Source organism: Trichechus manatus, unplaced genomic scaffold, assembly GCF_000243295.1.
Source record: "Trichechus manatus latirostris isolate Lorelei unplaced genomic scaffold, TriManLat1.0 scaffold00258, whole genome shotgun sequence".
Lineage (NCBI taxonomy): Eukaryota > Metazoa > Chordata > Mammalia > Sirenia > Trichechidae > Trichechus > Trichechus manatus.
In genome coordinates, this window is record NW_004444194.1 from 491,007 (window position 1) to 504,443 (window position 13,437).

The window sequence follows — 13,437 nt, forward strand, 5'->3', positions numbered from 1 at the left end:
GGGGGCGCGGGTGTGTGTGTGTGGCCTGCTGACACCTTGGTTTTCGACTTCTGGCCTCCAGAACTGTGAGATAACACATTTCCGTTGTTTTAAGACACCCAGTTTGTGGCACTTTTTTACCGCAGCTGTGGGAAACTAATACGGAAGTGAGGCAGAGAAGTGGACTGTTATCAACCAGGCCTCTGCTGTGGGCAGCTGGGGCTCGATCCCGCCGGGGTACTCCGGGAGACTGTGTGGAGCACACACTTGATGGGAGAGGAAGCTGGGGCACTGGTCCACCCAGGGCTGCCCCATTTCCAGGGCATTAATCCCTGAGCCTCTGGCTCCCTGATGTGCGCTCTGAGTGCCCCAGCAGGCATGTGGTTGGGGGCATCTGTCTGGGGGTTTCTCCACCTTGTAGTGTGGCTGTTCCTGGGGGTCTTTGGGCTAGCTGAGCCCGGCCGTGAGAGCCCGCTGGATGCTGGTGCCGCCAGCTCTGTGTCTGTTTGGTGTGCCGATGTGTGTTTATCTGCCACACATGTGTTTGCGTCTGTATTTATCTGGCACGAGTGAGCACGTCTTTGTTTTCCCTTCTGCTCCATCTCCACGAATGTGGAGGAAACTTCTGTTTTTAATTAGGGGCCGGGGAACTTGCTTATTGCCACGTTAGCAACTGCTTTATTAATTAGGTGAATCGTAAATGATCTTTCCATGCCTTCCCTGAGGTCAGACCCGAGGCACTCTGCCCTGGAACCTGCAGCGGTGTGGTCATTTTGGGGCCACAGACCTGACATTCCCCAGAGGGAGTGGCAAAGCCTGCCCCCTCCTGTGTGCAGAACAGGGAAAACGGAGGCACATTCTGAAGGAAGCCTTTCGGATGGCAGTGAGGACAACAAAGTTAATACTAACTGGAAATCAATTACATGCAAGGTGTTTTACGTGCATAAAAGCTTGATGGGTCTCTAAGACACACATGTATGAGAAAAGGAATTCTTATTCCCATTACACAGATGAGGAAGCTGAGGCTCTGGTAGGAGCTAGCCCTTGTGTGGAAGCCGGAGGCTCTGGGTCTCCAAGGCTTATGCCCTGTTCCTTTCCAATGACATCCACTCTTGAGACTGCCTGGGGTGGCTTGGTCCTCATCCTTGCCTCAGTTTCCCCTTCTGGTCACCATGCACACTACCCTGCTGGCCCTGGCCAGGTTAGCCCACCGGCATCTCAATAATCTATGGTGCTTGGCAAGGTGCTGGGTCCCTCACACTTTCCTCCCTTGGATGCGTGGCCTGGGGCCTGGCTGGCTCTGTGAGCACCGATATTAATTAGCATTAATTAATAATCCCCTGTGGGCAGAGTGGTGCTGGTGGATCTCCAAGCTCTAAGGCACCTGGAGGCTAACTTGAGTCCCTGGCGAGTGGCAGCTGGGTCTGAGGTGGGCAAGGACTACCAAGTCTGAGCATTAGCCAAGAGCAGGGCCCGTGGTGACACCTTCTAGGTGCCAGCCTTAACCATCCAGGGCCTTTCTTCTGAGGTACCTCTGGGTGGACTTGAACCTCCAACCTTTCAGTTAGCAGCTAAGTGCGTTAACTGTATGCTGCACACAGACATAATGGAAACCAATAATCAGAGGCCACAATAATCTTGTGTCCACAAGAGGCGGTATGGTGAGGGTTAAAGGCACAGCCACTGGAGCCAGCTCTGTCACTTACCAGCTGCCTGAGTTTGAAATGGGGACTCAGTGTACCTGGACATCAGTTTCCCCGTCCGTAAAATGGGGCAAAAACAGTAAGGACTTCATGGGATTGTTGCAAAGATCAGATAAAATAATGCCTATAAAATGCTTACCACATGCTAGGCATGTTATAAGTGTGCAGTAAATACACAGCATAAATCAAGGGAGAAAAGAAACAACTGGCCGGGCTAATGATTGGGCTAAGGGTGGGGGAGGAGAATGATAAAGGTTAACTAGTATCCCATAGAGGAATTACACCGTACTTATGATTGGTCCCTTGGGCATCTGCCTCCTTTTTCACAGCTGTGTAGTATTCCACCCATTGTTTACTGATGGACATTTGGGTTATTGCCTACTTTGCAAAGTCCCAAGCAGTCCTGCCAAAAGCATCCTAGCTCCCACCTCCATGCACGAGGTTCTCTGCGGCCAGCCATCCAGAAGGTGAGTTGACGATGGAGGGTTTGTGCACTTCACATTTTAACACATGCTGCCAAGCTGCTCCCCCAAACCACTGTGCAGTTTACTTCCCTTCTATATGGGAGCGCCTCAAGAGTTTAGTTCAAACGTGGGTCAGAGCTGCCCATTGTTGCTGTATCCTACTCCCAGTAGTGCTTGTGTTCCAGGGGGAGATGCAGAGGCTTTCTTAAACCATCCCTTGGGTGTTGCATACCAAAGGGACCTTCTCTGAGATCTGGTGTCCCTGAACCCTAAGGGAACTGGGAGACTCAGGATGTGGTCGATCTGGGAGGTGACCCCAGGAAGCACAGGAAAGGGAGAGGAGGATTGAGTCAGAGAAGGGCAGAAGGGTTGTTAATGAGCGGGTCGCGCCTGTGGGCAACGGCGGCTCAGTCCTGCCGGGGAGCTCTAGGAGACAGAGAACACACACCTGGGAGTTTTCCCCACCAAGGCGCGAGGGAGCCGGGATATTGATCCACCTCCTTCAGACACTGGGGTAAGGGCTTCTCCTGGAGGGCATTTGCTCTCCAGCACTCTGCCTGCCCAGGGGATTGTCTAGCAGCCAGCCGCGGCCAGTCCTGGTGGTGTCAGCGCGTCCAGGAGCATGTGTGCTGTGGGATATGGGTGGACACGGCTACTCTGGGGAAAGGAGGCACAGACAATAGAACAAGTAAGTCACGCAGCATGTTTGAAGGGGTGAGGCTTGAAGGAAAAGAACAATGGGAGCAGGGCACAGGCTGTGGGTGGAGGTTCCTAACACCTAGCTCGGCACCCAGTAGGCAACTAATAAATGCTACCTTGCTTCTCTCTAGTTCATGGGGAGCCGGCAAGTGGAGGGAAGTGAGTGTGGAATGGCTGCCTGGGCAGGGTGGGAAGGGGGTGGTGCAAGGCTGGTAATGATGCTGAAAAGTAATCGGCCCTTCTCTCTGGGAGGCGGTGGAACTCTAATTAGAATGAAAATGTGGTTTAATGAGGATGAAAACGGTAATTGTGCTGGGGCAGCGCCAGCCGCCAGCCCGCAGTGCTGCTTTCCCAGGGGCCCCTCCTGGGCCTCCAAGGGGCCGGGACTGCGTGGGTGAGGAGGACTGGGGTGCTAGGAGCCTCACTTTCCCCCACAGGGTCCTCCAGAGGTGCCAAGTCGGAGACCCTGGGCAGAGCTCCCAGCGTCTGGGGCTGGTTCCAGGGACCAGGCCCTGCTTTTCCAGCCCACACCTTGTCCCAACAGTAATGCCGCAAGCAGGAGAACCAAAATGGTACTGTCTTCTGTTGAGCACCTACTATGAGCCAAATACTAACCCAAGTAATCCTTAGACCTACACCCATTTTATAGATGGGGAAGCCGAGGCACAGAGAAACCGTGAGTCCTGGTAGGAATATGTTAAACAGTGGGTGAGAAAGGTGGGCTCAAGTCCCCAGGGATCTACTTCTTTCCTAAATCTGAGGGCGTCAAGGGGTTGCCAGCCATCCTGGCCAAGGGCCCTTCCTTCCCATCTGTCCCTCACCCAGCTTCCCTGACTATGCTTGAGGTGCACACTCTCATCTCTTTGGGGCTCCACTTGCTACTTCCGCTCTTCTTGTGGAGGTGGGCGTGGCGGAGGGTGGTGGGCATGGCTGGGTGGGGTGGTGGGCATGACACATCACTTTAAAAACAAAAACCATTGCCATCCAGTGGATTTTGACTCATAGCGACCCTATAGGACAAAGAAGAACTGCCCCATAGGGTTTCCAAGTAGCCGAATGCTTAACCACTATGCAACCAGGGCTCCGTGGCACATGATAGGAGCTCGATAAATATTTGCTGAAGAAATGAATCACACACATACACCTGCCATTACAAATGAGGAAATAGAAGCTCAGAGCTCAAAGTCACCCGCTGAGTGGGGGGACGAGGATTTGAACCCTTTCTGTTGCCACAGGCTGTGCCGCCAACCAGGACGCTGCCCTCTCCCCCAGCTGGTGCAGGGCACTGTGCCTGATACTCAGATGTGTCTTCTGGGTTGGAGTCCATTTGAGAGTGGACCAGCTCCCAGGGGAGCCCCTGGGGATTATGGCGACAGTAGCTTCTGTTTATTAAACACCCACAGTGTACGCTCAGAGAGGCTCAGAGAGGCTCTGCCACGTGCCCAGGGCCCCACAGCTGACACGTGGTACCTAGTCTATGTAGTGGGCTAAATGCTGGCCCCCCCAAAAGATATGTCCAAGTCCTAACTCCCAGGACCTGTGAATGTGACCTTGTTTAGAAAAAGGATCTTCGCAGATGTAATTAAGTTAAGGGTTCTGAGATGAGATCATCCTGGATTTGACCAGATGGTTCCTAAATCCAGTGACAAATGTCCTTACAAGAAAGAAGAGGAAGACAGGGAGAGAGAGGAGGAAGTCATGTGAAGATGGAGGCAGAGATTGGAGCGACACTGCCACAGGCCAGGCAAGACCTTGAGACCCCAGGAGCTGGAAGAGGCAAGGAAGGAGCCTCCCCCAGAGCCTTCCAAGGTAGCATGGCCCCGCTGACTTCTTGATTTCAGACTTTTGGTCTCCAGGGCTGGGAGATAATATATTTCTATTATTGTAAACCACCCAGTTTGTGGTCATTGGTTATGGCATCCCAGAAACGAATGCAGTCTACTCTCCCACATTTTATCACAAACGTTGTCAAATGTACAGAAAAGTTGAAGGAACTGTCCAGTGAACACCACCCAGACAGCCACCACCTAGAGTCTACAGCCGACATTCAGCTGTATTTGCTTTGTCACTATCTGTCCCTCTATCCATCCATCACTGAATTTTTTAAATGCCTTTCAACCTAAGTACCCTCTCCCATTTATTTTAACACAGCAGCCAAAAGAATATTTTAAAAGTCAGATCATGTCCTTGTCCTACTCAAAACCCTCCCGAGGCTCCCCCACAGGCCTTACTGTACCTCCTGTGCCATCCCTTGCCCCTCCCACCTCGTCCTCCATCGTCCTCCAGACCTGGCCCAGTGACCACGGCCACCACTGGCCACATGTGGCTGCTGAGCACTTCAAAATAACCAGTCTGGATTGAGATCCGCTAAGTGTGAAATACACATGGGATTTCGGCTGCGAAAGGTTGGCGGTTCAAATCCACTCAGAGGCTCCTCAGAAGAAAGGCCTGGTGATCTACTTCCCAAAAATCAGCCACTGAAAACCCTACAGAGCAAGTTCTACTCTGGTACACATGGGGTTGCCATGAGTTAGTCAACTCGAAGGAAAAGAGGATGTAAGATGTCTCATTAATAATTTTTATGTTGATTACATGTTGAAATGGTAAGATTTTGGCTATGCTGGATTAAATAAAATACATGATTAACATTAACTGCATCTATTTCTTTTTTACTTTTTAAAATGTGGGCTACTGGAAAAATCAAAATTATGTATGTGGCCAGTGTCATACTTCTGTTCATCACATGCGCTGGTCCAGGATGTCCCTTCTGTAAGAGTGGGGATCTTTGCCTATTCTCTGCTGTGGCCCCGCACACAGTAGGCGTTCAAAAACTATTTGTTGAATGAATGAATGAATGAAGCTGTAGAACCGGAGCTCTAAGGTATAACATACTCACCTGTGCGTGAAGACCTGTACTCAGTTGCCTCTCCACGGAGACATCTGGTCTCCTGGTGCCTCTTAAATGGAGGGAAAGTGGGTGCAGACAGGCTCCAGCCATGATACCTGGAGTCCCCCCTCCCCCCCCAGCTTCCTGGGGCCAGGGGACAGTCTCGGTGGCTGGCTCTTCTATGGGGCAGGAGGGAATGGAGATGGGGGGTGTGCAGGGCTGGCACCAGAGCCAGGCGCGGGGCTGCAGGGTAGGCTCCGCCTGCCGGGTCCCCTCCAGGGGTTGCGCTGGCGGGAAGGGGCCGGGCTGCCCGGCAGGCGGGGACGGAGCCGGGGTGTCTGCTATCGACCGCCTGGCGGCCGCAGGGAAGCTTTTTAGACCCGCTAGCGCATCCCTGTGGGGGCGAAGGTCCGGGGCTACCCTCTTCCCTACAGGGGGAGGCACCGATTTCCTCTCCCCACATCCCATCCCCCAGCAGTTCCTGCAGCGCTGCCTCCAAATACCTGGTTGGGGTTCCTTTCCAGGAACGTTCTTGGGGGTTTGTAGAAGTCCAGTCCAGGAGCAGAGTGTGTGCTCTGAGTGTGCACGACCCTGTGCCCCACAGGTCAAAGTGTGGAACATTTCTATCCAGAATGCCCCCGTGGGCCATCCAGTCAGTCGCCTGAGGGTCCTGGGGCTGCCGTAACAAAGCCACAAACTGGGTGGCTTAAAACAATAGAAATTTATTGTCTCACAGCTCTGGAGGCTAGAAGTCCGGTCATGGTGTCATCAGGACCATGTTCTCTCCAAAAGCTCTAGGGGAAGATCCTTCCTTGTCTCTCCGGGCTTCTGGTAGCCCTAGGCATTCCTTGGCTTGCAGCTGCAGGGTAACTCCATCATCATGTGGCAGTCTTCTGTCTTCATCTGTTTCTATGTCAGGTCTTTTCTCTTTTATAAGAACACCAGTCATATTTAGATTAGGGCCCACTCTACTCCAGTATAACAAGCCCTGGTGGTCCAACAGTTAAGGCTCGGCTGACCAAAAGGTTGGGGAAGTTCGAACCCATCCAGCAGCTCTGCAGAAGAAAGACCTGGCGATCTGCTTCTGTAAAGATTATAGCCTAGAAAACCCTATGGGGGCAGGTCTACTCTGAGCTGAAAATGGACTCCATGGCACCCAGCAACAATGACTACTCCAGTATGACCTCATGTTAATTCAGTTGATATCTTCAAAGACCCTATTTCCAAACAAGGTGATATTCACAGGTACCTGGGGTTAGGACTTCTGACTTACCTTTTTGGGGAACACAATTCAATCCATAACATCCCCTCATCCCTCGCCCCCAAGCACTATTCTGATTTCTATCACCATAGATTAGTGTGTCCTCTTTAGTCTGGTGCCTTCCACTCCGCACAGTGCATTTGGGATTCATCCGTGCTGTATCAGTACCAGTTGCCATTGAGTAGATTCCAATTCATGGTGACCCCATGTGTGTCAGAGTAGAACTGCGCTGCATAGGGTTTTCAGTGGCTGATTTTTCAGAAGTAGATCACCAGGCCTGTCTTCTGAGGTGCCTCTGGGTGAACTCGAACTGCCACCTTTCAGTTAGTAGACAAGCACGTGTGTATCAGTAGTTCATTCCTTTTTATTGCTGAGCAGTATTCCATGGTATGAATGGACCTCAGTTTACTTCTTCATCCTCCTGTCGGTAGACATTTGGGTTATTTCCAGTTTTTTGATGATTATGAGTAAAGCTGCTATGAACATTTGCCAGTGACAAATTGGCAACAACAAGTCTTTGGGTGGATGATTATTTTCATTTCTCTTGGGTAAATACCTAGGAGTGGAATTGCTAGGCTGTGTGGTTAAGTGTGTAACTTTATAGAAACAACTGGCCTGTTTTCCAAAGTGATTGTACCATTTTGCACTCCCACAGCAGTGCATGGCAGTCCAGTTCCTCCACACCTTGTCAGCACTTGGTAATGTCAGTCTCATTTGGCCATGTTGGTGGCTGTAGCCTGGACCACTGAAGTCTCTTCTACCTTGGTCCTGAGTCTGCCCAGGTCCCCTACAGCCCTTTGTCCTCTCAGAAACCAGATACATATTTTGTCTTTAACATTCCCTTTTTTACTATGGAAAATACTCATACCGGTGAAAAAGTAGAGCCCTTATGGTCCCATCTCCTGGCTTCAGCAATGATCCACATTTTGCCTATCTTGTTTCATCTCTTACCTCCCAGCTTTAAAAAAAATGGAACATTTTAAAGCAAAGTCCATATGGCTTCACCCCAAAATCCTTCAGTAGGTATCAGAAGACTCATCTTAAAATGTAAATCAGATGACATCGGCCTCTGGCTTGAAATTGTTGAAACCAATACCAAACCCACTGCTGCCAAGTTGATTCTGACTCATAGCAACCCCCATGTGGTACAGAGTAGAACTGTGCTCCACAGGGTTTTCTTGGCTGTAATCTTTATGGAAGCAGATTGCCAGGACTTTCTTCTTTGGCACTCCTGGGTGGGTTTGAACCACTAACCTTTAGGTTAATAGTCTGGTGCAAAATGTTTGTGCCACCCAGGGAAATTTGAAATTGTCCAGTGATTTTTAATTGCTCTTAGACAAAATTGATATTTCTTCCCACAGCCTCCCTGATTGCTGCTGGCCTCTCTGCCTTCATCTCTACCCCTCTTTCCCTCAGTCTCTGCTCCAGCCACGTTGTCCTCTTCTTGTCCTTACCATACTCCAACCGTGTTCCTGCCTCAGGGCCTTTGTGCTGGCTGTTCTCTCTACCCGGATTGCTCCTCCCCAGATACCTGCATGGTTCCTGTGGTGCCAGCTTCTAAGACGGCCCCTGTATGAATAATAACTAACATAAGGCTGATTTCCAAAATGCGATGATAACTCATAATCACACTTTCCCACTTCATTCTGACGTGAGCCATCTATGTGGCACTTTCTCTCTCTGACCTTAACCACTCAGATTTGGGTCTCCACAAGTTAGGACTTTGTCCTTCCAGCCCCCGCCAAATAAGAAAACACCAGCCTCTCTGCTGGTTCTCACTGACCCTGGTGGGTTCGCTAATTCACTAGAATGACTCACAGAACTCTTACCTATACTTAGTTACCCATTTATTATAACCAGAAAGGATACAAGCCTGGAGACGCATCAGGCAAGGTCTGGGAGATTTCCTGGCATGGGGCCTCCATTGTCCCCATAGACTTGCTGCTCCCTCTCCTGTGCGTGGCAGTTCTCACCAGTCCAGGAGACCTCAACAAGAGCGCTCCAAGGTCCTGGGTCCTCTAGTCATTGGGACTTCAATGGATATGCATGACTTGGGCCTTAATGCATAGTTATGATCGGTCCAGTCAGTGAATCTGTAGAACTGCATTAGCTCCTCCTCCTTTCCTGAAGTTAGTTTGCCTGGTGTGGGGCCTGTGTAGCCCCTACTTGCCTGACTATTTTGGAAAAAAAAGGCATCTTGATTGTTCGGGTTATTTTCAGAAACCAGAGCCAAAGGGCCAAACAAGTTCTTTGTCCCACGGCCGCCAATGGTTCCATCTCCTGGTCTTTTTGTCCTTGTGTGATACCCTTCCCATGAGTGTGGGCAGGACTTAGGGATTGGCTTCTAACCAACAGAACATGGTGAACATGAGGAATGTCAATTCCAAGATCAGGTTATATAAGCCTGTTATGTCCGTCTTGCTGACTCTCTCCCTCTTGCCCTCTTGCTTTCCAAGCTTTAATGAAGCCAGGTGCCACGCTGTGAGATGCTCCATGGAGAGGCCCACGTGGCAAGGAACTGACAGCTACCTCCAGTCAACAGCCAGCGAGGAACCAAATTCTGCCCACAGCCATGTGAATGTCTTAGTTATGTAGTGCTGCTATAACAGAAATACCACAAGTGGATGGCTTTAAGAAAGAGAAATTTATTCTCTCACAGTCTAGGAGGCCAGAAGTCTGAATTCAGTGTTCAAGCTCCAAGGGAAGGCTTTCTTTCTGTTGGCTCTGGAGGAAGGTCCTTGTCATCAATCTTTCCTTGGTCTAGGAGCTTCTCCACGCAGGAACCCCAGGTCCAAAGGACCCACTCTGGTCCTGGCGCTGCTTTCTTGGTGGTATGAGGTCCTCATGTCTCTCTGCTTGCTTCTGTCTTTTATATCTCAAAAGACATTGGCTTAAGATGCAACCTAATCTTATAGATTGAGCCTTGACTCATTAACATAACTGCCGCTAATCCCATCTCATTAACGTCATAGCGATAGCATTTACAACACATAGGAAAATCACATCAGATGACAAAATGGTGGACAATCACACAATACTGAGAATCATGGCCTAGCCAAATTGACACATATTTTCTGGGGATACAATTCAATCCATAACAGTGAGCTTGGAAGCCGATCCTTCCCAGTGAAGCCTTGAGATGACTGTAGCCCATGACACCATGACCACAGACATGACTACAGACTCATGAGACTGCCGGAGCCAGGGGACCCCACCAAGCCACACCCAGATCCCGACCTTTGGAAACTGTGTGGTAATACACGGTGTTGTTTTGAGCCACTAAATTTCAGGCTAATTTGTTACTCAGCAACAGAGAACCAATACAACTCCTTCCCATACCTCGTTCAGCTCTTTGCTCAAAAGTCACCTGTTCAGTGAGAACTCCCTGGCCGCCCAATTAAAATGACACCCCCACGCCCAACACACCTATCCCCTTCTCTGCTTCATTTTCCTGGTAGCATTTATCACCTTCCCTTAAAACCAGCTGCTGTCCAGTCGACTCTAACTCATGGTGACCCTATGTGTGTCAGCAGAAAACTATGCTCCACTGAGTTTTTAAATTTTTTGCAGGGGTAGTGGGCACAAAATCACTTCATTTGAAAGAATGGTACAAATGAAAGAACTTAAATGGATGTTTGGGGACAATTTATAGAAAAGGTAAAGGTAAACCCAACCTGCGTGCGCTGTCTTGGTGACCACGGACGTCACCCCTGCGGCTACGGGGAAACCAGGCTAAAGCTTAGCTGTCTCCGTCACTGTCTCCCTGGGTGTGCTTGTCAAAGATATACTCTGCCAGGCCGGATTCCGGGGGCTCCCATCTTGTGCAAGTTGGTTACGTAGTCACCCAATTCTTTGATGGATTTCACCGGCTCATTTAGGTAATGCGTCTCAATGAACTCACACAAATGGGGGTCGTTCTTGTCAGTGGCCAGTTTGTGCAGTTCCAGTAGTGACTGATTCATGCTTTTTCCCAAGTGTATTGCACACTCCACTGCATTCAACCTACTGTCCCAGTCATTACGGTCTGTTTCTTGATATCTTGAAGGAAGATTCAGCCACCTCGTTGGTTCTGCAGCTTCATCCCTTCCTCAGCATGTTCCCTCTCCTTGTGAAGCTGGTGAAGAAAATATTTCGCAAAATTCTTCAAAGCCACATCATCAAGGTTGAAGTACATGGACAGGCAGACATAGGAGGCATAGAGCTCCAGGTTGATCTGGCAGTTGATAGTGGTCTCCGAGTCCTGACTGTAGTTCCGGCACACCTGCGAGGAGGACACGATCATCATGGTGGCAGCGGTTGAGAAGAGGCGTCAGTGGCTGGCTGCGCTGGTGTGGGCCTGAGGCATCCAAGGCTGCTGATGTGAGGAGGTTTGGGAGGGCTGGCTGGGAACTACCAGCTGGGGGGAGGTTGGCGAGTTCCGGGTTCTGTTCAAGCACTGTTGAAGCAGGAGACCTCTGCGACTCTTTGAAGAACTCTTCACAGGGTTTCAATGACTGATTTTTTGAAAGTAGATCGCCAGGCCTTTCTTCCAAGGCATCTCTGGGTAGACTTGAACCTCCAACCTTTTTGTTAGCAGCTAGGCCCATTATCTGTTTGCACCACCCAGGGATTCCAAAACCAGTTGCCATAGAGTCCATTCCAACTCATGGTGACCCCATGTGTGTCAGAGTACAATTGTGCTCCATGGGGTTTTCAATAGCTGATTTTTTGGAAGCAGATTGCCAGACCTTTCTTCTGATGCACCTCTGGGTGGGCTCCACTGTACCTAACTTATTCCTTGCCTGCCTCCCCCTACTGGAACGTTGGTCAGCTCTGTGAGGGCAAGGGCCTTGTCTGCTTTGTTCACTGCTGTATCCCCAGTCTTAGAACACTGAGGGGCACACAGCAGGCCTCAAGAAATACTTGTCGAAAGAGTGTATCTTAGTTATCCAGTGCTGCTATAACAGAAATACCACAAGTGGATGGCTTTAACAAACAAATTTATTTTCTCACAGTTTAGGAGGCTAGAGGTCTGAATTCAGGATGCCAGCTGTAGGGGAAGACTTTCTCTCTCTCTCAGCTCTGGCCTGGGGGAAGGTCCTTGCGTCTTCAGTTTGTTTCCTGGTTCCTTGGAGATCTCCATGTGTCTTGACATACATCTTCCCCCTTCTCTGCTTGCTCACTTGCTTGTTTAATCTCTTTTATATCTCAAAAGAGAATGACTCAAAACACACCCCACACTAATCCTGTCTCGTTAACATAACAAAGACAACCCACTTCCAAGTGGGATTATAACCACAGGCATAGAGGCTAGGATTTAAAACACATAGTTTTGGGGACACAATTCAATCATAACAGAGTGATTAAATGAATTTTTGTTACACAAGCTTTGCAGTCTGTGGTTCTGGCTTGGATCTTGGTTGCCCCCCACCCTCCCACCGCAGTCCATTCCTTCTCCCACTCCCAGCATACCTACATACTTTTCACGCCTTCCCATCTCACAGGGATTTTTCATGGACAGGAAATTCCCCTCCTACCTAAACAAAGACCCAGAAAGCACTCACCGTGTCTACCAAGACTGGTGTTGGAGACTCCGAGAACACCTACCCCACTGGAGCCCCACCCACTAAGAGGCTCCCTTGTTCCTTGTGCAGGAGTCTTTGGACAGCTTTGACAGGCAGGGGTCCCAGGGTGGGTGTCCTCAGCTCTGAGGAGGTCAGGAGACAGAAGCCTCCCACCCCTCCACCCCTGTTACCCAGTTTGGGGGTTACCCAGTCTGGGGGCATCACAGTTCTCAACCTTGGCCCAACACTAGAATCGCCTGGGGGCTTTAAAAATGCCGCACCTGCCTGTCCCACCCCAGAAAGTCTGATGTAACTGGGTGAGGCTGACTTTGGGAATTTTTGAAAACTCCCCAACCCACGTACTGGCTTCTAGTTGATTCGGACTCATAGCAACCCATAGGGTTTCCAAGGCTGTAAATCTTTTATTTATTTATTTATTTATTGTGCTTTAAGTGAAGGGTTACAGTTCAAGTTAGTTTCTCATACAAAAATTTATACATACATTGTTATGTGACTCTAGTTACTCTCCCTGTAATGTGACAGCACACTCCTCCTTTCCACCCCAGATTTCCGGTGTCCATTCAGCCAGCTTCTGTCCCTTTTTGCCTTCTCATCTTGCCTCCGGACAGGAGCTGCCCATTAGTCTTGTGTATATACTTGAGCTAAGAAGCACACTCTTCACGAGTATCATTTTATGTTTTATAGTCCAGTCTAATCTATGTCTGAGGAGTTGGCTTCGGGAATGGTTTCAGTTTTGGGCTAACAGAGAATCAGGGGGTCATGTCTTCTGGGGTCCCTCCAGTCTCACTCATACCATTAAGTCTGGTCTTTTTATTAGAATTTGAGTTCTGCACCCCACTTTTCTCCTGCTCCGTCAGGGACTCTCTGTTGTATTCCTTTT

At 49.8% G+C, this 13,437-nt stretch overlaps 1 pseudogene; it reads right to left on the reverse strand.

The window, feature by feature from the left end:
- LOC101361151 (ferritin heavy chain-like) overlaps positions 1-11,278 on the reverse strand; it is a 24,991-nt pseudogene extending 13,713 nt beyond the window's left edge.
- Positions 11,279-13,437: the final 2,159 nt, after the last annotated feature.